At 25.3% G+C, this 6,515-nt stretch overlaps 1 long non-coding RNA gene across 1 annotated transcript; it reads right to left on the bottom strand.

Moving 5' to 3' along the window:
• Window positions 1–440: 440 nt before the first annotated feature.
• LOC147801189 (uncharacterized) lies at window positions 441–6,118 on the bottom strand. Its single transcript, XR_015430416.1, has 3 exons — window positions 5,965–6,118; window positions 3,288–3,314; window positions 441–1,259 (listed from the first exon to the last, which is right to left on the bottom strand). It is a non-coding gene; the product is annotated as an uncharacterized LOC147801189 (long non-coding RNA).
• Window positions 6,119–6,515: the final 397 nt, after the last annotated feature.

Below are 6,515 nucleotides of genomic sequence, written 5' to 3'. Positions count from 1 at the left end.
TTAATTTTTCATCATTCTTCTCTGACATCCCTCGCCATATATCAAAAGTAAAACCTGGTCCTACTGGTAATCCATTGGACTTGTTGATTTTAAATTATGAATTGAAATAGTTAAAACAAAAAGACTGTTTCAATAAATGTAAATAAATTTGGATTTCAGTGATATTTGCTGAGAAACTTTAGCAACTTGAGAAAAAGCTTCCACAAAGTTCTAGAAACATTCTTTGATACTCAATAACTTTAGGCATTTGATTCCTACATCGTTTATTAGTGTTATTTATAGAGTAACTTTTACATCAAGAAAAGTATTGATTTCTATAAAATTTGCATGCTGAAGCCTTTTACATCTAATACAGAAAAATATACTATATATAAAATTTATTATACAACTCCACTGAAATCCAATTTTATTTTTTTGCAACATACTAGCAATAGTTCTTAGTTTAAAAATTTTTATTGGTAAAAACATTATTGGATTACAAATCATTTGAAATGGGAAAGAACAATATATTAAATTGAATGAAATAATTTTTATAGTAAATTAAACATATTAGTTTAAGGGAATAATTTTAATGGAATACACTGAAACTATGAATGCAGAAATTTATAAGCTCTCACCCATAAACTATTTTGACTAATTTCTAGTACTTAAAAAGAAGAGAATAAGAACAAAAAGATTGCTGAAAACTGTCACAAAGATTTATAAATATTTTATGTAACATGCATATACATTATGCAGTATCAACATTAAAATTTTACAATATAAAACAATTAGAAGAAGTTTACATTTAAAGAATGAATCTTGAACTGTTTAATAATAAAAATATAATTTGAATTTTAATCTACAAAGAATATTTAATAGCAAATTTCCTCAGATTTAATGTTTAGAAAATACATTTAAAAACTTTTGTATAACAATTTTGAATAGGCCATAGTAAAATGTTATTAATCCAATAAAAGATCCAGTACAAGAATTTTTTTTTTTTTTTTTTAAAAATTTCTACCACAATAACCTCCAAAAATAACTAATACATAATTAAGATTATAAAAGTCCTGATAAGATTAAGATTAATTAAGGTAATTAAGATAAAAAGTTATATAAATGATTATGAAAGCTCCCTAAGGTCAAAACATTTTCCTCTGAACACTTTCACTACTGCTCTTTCTACTTCTGCTTCAGCTTGTAATTATTTCCGTCTGTGATATAATACAGGTTATTTTAAATTGCAGAAGAGGAGACGAGGAATAAATTCTGTCAACCTGCAAAAGATAAAAAATACATTATTTCAAAATAAATAAATAAATAAATAAAAGGTTAATAAATCTTTTCTTTACAATTCATTTAATTTTTTTATACTGTTACATTACATTATTATCATTCGATTTTTTTGTGTCTTCTATGGAATTAGTGATTAACATTTGCTATGCCATCAACATCTCCTATTACCATCAACTAATAATATCAAATTTTTTCCTAATACAATTTCGACTACTCCCCCCTAAAATTTACAAAAAATTCTAATATAATATCAAAGAAAAAAAAATTCTGAATTTTTTAATATATTTCAGTAAAATTGCTTAAAAGTAATAGTAGTGTTTCAAAATGGTCTACACCACATAAAATTAAAATGTCTTTATTGAATATTCATTTAGAAAAAATAATTAATAAATTTAAGCTATGCTCAAAATACATAAAGTTACTACTTTACTAAATTTGAAAAGAAATAACTTTCTATTGCTCAAAAATAAATTGCCTATTAATGAGCACTTGAATTGTGCAGACTGTTACTTCCAATTTGTATACTTTTGAGGAGAATGAAGTTAGCAATCAAGTAATACAATTAGTATCAACTCTTCATTAATATTAAGACAATAATTATAAAATGCATAGATTAAAAGTTTCAATTTACTTTGACAAAACTTGAATTTGATGAGCACAATGAGAAATATTGAAGGGAAAAAAAAACACTGTAGAAATTTGACAAATCACCATGCTGGAAGACAAAAGAAATATACAACAAGACACATTTGACTGTATAAAAAACACAAGTTTCAACATCCAATTAAATCTGTTTTGATGTTAATTATATCTAAATTTTTCAACTGTAAATAGTCAGATTTCAATAGTGCATATGATTTTCCCATACCTTTATACTAATTGCAACATACACACTTTTTGTTTTCCTTTTTGATAAGGATTATAAAAATACATATCAAAAGCAGTATTTAGAGAACAAACTGTATATTATATATTAAGTATTGTATCTATGTTTGTAAAATTAGCACATTTTAATCAAATTACTTAAGATTTTGCATATTGTATGTTTCCAGAAAGAAAAAAAAGAAAATTTTTTTGCTCTTTCTTAGAGCAAATAATGTAACTTTGAAAGAAAAAAGATTTAATATTACATAAGTTAATAGAATTAAAAGCAAGTCCATAGGAATTCAATTTTATAACTGTAGCATATAGCATAAAGCATCACGAACAGTCCAAAATGAAGTTGAATTAAACATTTTTATTCAACAACAAAACTTTCTATAGTTCATCAAGATAAGATACTCATGAAAATAATGATTATTATACATGGAAATAAGATATTCTTTGTATGAAACAATTTTTGTGTCAAGTAAGCTAGAGTGTATGTGGTCAAATAAAACATTTGGCAAAAAAGATAAAGTCAAACAAACGGACATTTTAAAACTCTCAAGCAAATTTGTATAAAGATCAAACTAATATAAAAAGATCTTAATATTAAGCTAGAAATGCATAAAAATTTTCTAAATCCTAAATAAGACATATGGATCTCCATGTTTTTAAAATTCCACATTTATCATAACACAAAATATTTCTCTATAAGCTATTTTTCTTTAATTAAATATAGACAGAAAGTAACCAAAAACAACAATTACTTACATAAAATTTTGACAGAAAATAATCTGTATTAATATCTACACAGTAATAAAAGTTGAGCAACATATTATACTATAAAATGATAGAGCTAAAAAACAGTTCAACTAAATATTTTATAAACTTTAATAAAAATTATTAATACACAAACAGATCGGGAATAAATGAACTATTAGGCATGGAATACATATTTTGTTATTATTTCAGATTATTCAGTTCAGAAATACTTCTAATAATCTATTAACTACACAAAGATATCATAAATACATTAGTATAACGTATATTAGTATGTGATATAATTAGGAGTATTTAAAATAGAAAACGTAATATTCATTTTAAAAGCACATATAGTTGATTAAAACGAAGAAATTCTCACTTACCCGACAATATAGAGAAGTTTTCAAATCCTATTATAGTCCGTGGGCCAAACTCATTTATCGTTCAAGTTCGTTCCGATACTTTGGGGGCAATTTTTTCTTTTGACAAAACGATTCAGAATGTTTTAGTATTTTTAATTTTATAAAGTTCTCCAAATATTATTTCGTCATAATTTAATAACAATCGATTTTATGACGCACTCTTTTTCTGTATGCTTTCGTACTCTCATCCAGTGAAATTGTCAAATTATTTTTTCCTCCGCCAAGCTAACCAATCACGCATTGTCTCCTCACAGTCGCTTACAGCAATGTTTGTAAGCAAATCGCTGGTTGCATTGATGATAATTTTCTCGATTTCATTTTAATCCTTTGAATTTTTTTTAAAATTTAAATAAAGGTCTCTTTTTAGAGCCAACTATATATTGATAACGCTTCATTTTCCCGCTTTACTGTTAAATATTTGATTTTCATTCCGAAATTCGAATTGTGCAGGCGGTCGCATTGCAATGCCTCTCTGACCTAATCAAGAATTCGTTTCCGATTTTAAGATACAAAAATATATACTTAGCTTAAAAATGAGAAGGAATTATTTGTCCTATTTTAATTTTAATAACATTTGCTGAGTTACAAATTTAAAGGGGATATTTATATATAGATCCCACCGAAGAAATGAAAGTATTGTAGTTATGTTGATGAAATGTTAAAAAAAAATTTTTTAAACAATTTTCATTACTTTATGAAGATAAAATATTAGTTCCAAAATGTTTAAAAAAACTACGAATTAACGTTAATGATCCATTATTCTTAAAAAATGTTATTTTTGTTTCACTAACAAAGGTGCTATGGTAAGTATTGTTTCAAAAGATGGTTGTTTTGATGGCTTATTTATCCAATATCTGTGATATTAAACATTTTTGTAGAGTCAAGCGCACATCTTATATTGCTTGCATTTTAATTTTACTTAAATATTACTTCTTTTTAAACTCTGAATGGCGTATAAATTTAAATTTTTTTATTAAGATGTGCTTACTCGGAAAAAAGAAAACAAAACTTTCTATGTTTTTATTTTTTGCTCTTACAAAAAAGCTATAAAAAATACTCCTCTTAAATAAATACTACTCTTAAGCTATAAAAAGACTGTTAACTAATCTAAACTAAAAATAAATCATGAAATTTAAGGAAATTTATGTATGTTTTCTCTGTAGGATCAGCAACAAGAAATTTGACAATTTTGTATTTAATCATTGAATATTTTTTTTTGAATTGAATTTGAAAACAATAGTGTAGATTCAAAACAGGATTTAAACATTTAACTTCAGATATTGGTTTAAAAAATGTGTTTAATCAATTTTCCAACTGGCACTATTTCGAAAAATAGTTAAAGAATGTCTCTACACTTAAATGTAAATAAATTATTGAATATCAAACCATAATGAAATTTCCAAATATATTAATGTCTGGAATTATATTCTCTTGCTAAATAAAAATATATTCAACAATACCTGTCTAAGGTTTTTTGGAACACTCTGTATTTGTCTTTTGCTACACTTGCAAGAACTATTTGAAATAACACTTGAAAACATTTTTTTTCAATTAAAGCTATGAATTCTACATTCTAAATATGTTTTCTCTAAATCAATATTATTATTTTCAAAATTAATGCTGAACCAAAACATTAAAATTTTAAATAATGAAAAACCAAAACATTAAAATTTTAAATAATGAAAAACCAAACTTTGTTAAATTGTTCAAATAAATTATGTATCAAGATAGTTCATTGCGTAAAATATACGGTTTTTATATAGTAAAGAAAGTTTTAAAGCTTCAGTAAAAGACAGTGTACCAAGCAACAAATTTAAAAAAAAAATCAATTCAAATTTATTGAAAATTTTACACAAATAAAATTTTTTATTTTTATGTCAAACTGAATTTCAAAATATTCATTTGTATAAAATGGTTTTTTAGCTTACTAAAATAAGTATCGTTTTAAAAAATAAGGGAGAAATATCTCCAGATTTTTGAAGAAAATCAGATTATTTTCTGTAGGGTAGCAGTTCTTAAAAAGTTGATGCAAATTTAAATTTTCACAGAGTGGAGGAAAGATTTATATATTCTATAGAATTCAAGCATAAATATTTTTACAAAAATAATAAATAAAAAAAACCTGAAAAATAATCGCAGATACAGTATTATAACCCTTCATATTACAACTATAACTGTCATAGTCTATGTTTTACCTTTTAATAGTGAATTATCAAATAATCATGATTTAAAATGAAAAAAAGATTTTGAGATCTTGAAGTAACTATAATTGTATAAAAATTTTGAAGTAGATACTTATAAAAAACTGTTAAGTGTTTTAGCGCAAAAGAAGCGTGAACGAACGGGAAGCTATCGTAGTATGCAGACAACTGCTTTTGTTCTGATTGGTCCATTCATTTCCAAGTGACGTCAAATTACGCTTCTCTTCGGATATTCTTGGGCAAAATACTGAATTCGAGAAAACAAAATAGTTCCTCATTGTTTTGATAACTATCAATTAATAGCCAGTCAGATTTTGGAGAACTTTATGAATTTATGTTTCTCAGCCAAGATTGTGTTCTATTTTGGTAGAATAAAATTGCCCCTCAAATGTCGGAACGAAAATTAGTTTAGAGCTACTTTTGAGACTTCGGCCCACGGACTATTAGTATATCCAGATTTCTTGAAAAAAAGGTTCTAAATAAACATATTCCCTGTAAACAAAAACAACTTCTTCTAAATCGTCACATTTCCCTAAAAATATTTCCCTACTGGTGAATGCGCGCGCTTACTTTGATCAAAGTACTTTGATCAAAGTATGCGCGCGCAATCAAAGTAAGCAAAAGTAAGTCATAAAAGTAAATAAAACAAAAATGGGAACTGCGAAATTTTAGGGAAAAGGGAAAATGCGAAGGGAAAAAAAAGTCACGCACTGTTGTTGAGAGTATGATACATCAAATGAATAATCTCGGCCTCTGCGTTTTTAAAATTTATTCGAATTTTAAAATTATTTAATGAAGTTTAAATAATAAAATCATATTTTATTAGACATTGATATAAGCAGTTTAACCAACCCTGTGATTATATTAATGAAAAGAGGAAAATTATTGTTTTTGAAATTAACTAAATATATAAAAAGTTCCCTGTATTTGTAAATGTCTCTTACTTTGATGTGACGTAATTTACTTTGATGGGTGTTCAACTTTAATT

Source organism: Parasteatoda tepidariorum, chromosome 11 (assembly GCF_982258835.1).
Source record: "Parasteatoda tepidariorum strain Cologne lab strain chromosome 11, Ptep-v5.0, whole genome shotgun sequence".
Classification (NCBI taxonomy): domain Eukaryota; kingdom Metazoa; phylum Arthropoda; class Arachnida; order Araneae; family Theridiidae; genus Parasteatoda; species Parasteatoda tepidariorum.
Note: the sequence above shows the minus strand (reverse complement) of the source record. Positions and strands in the feature narration are given on the sequence as shown.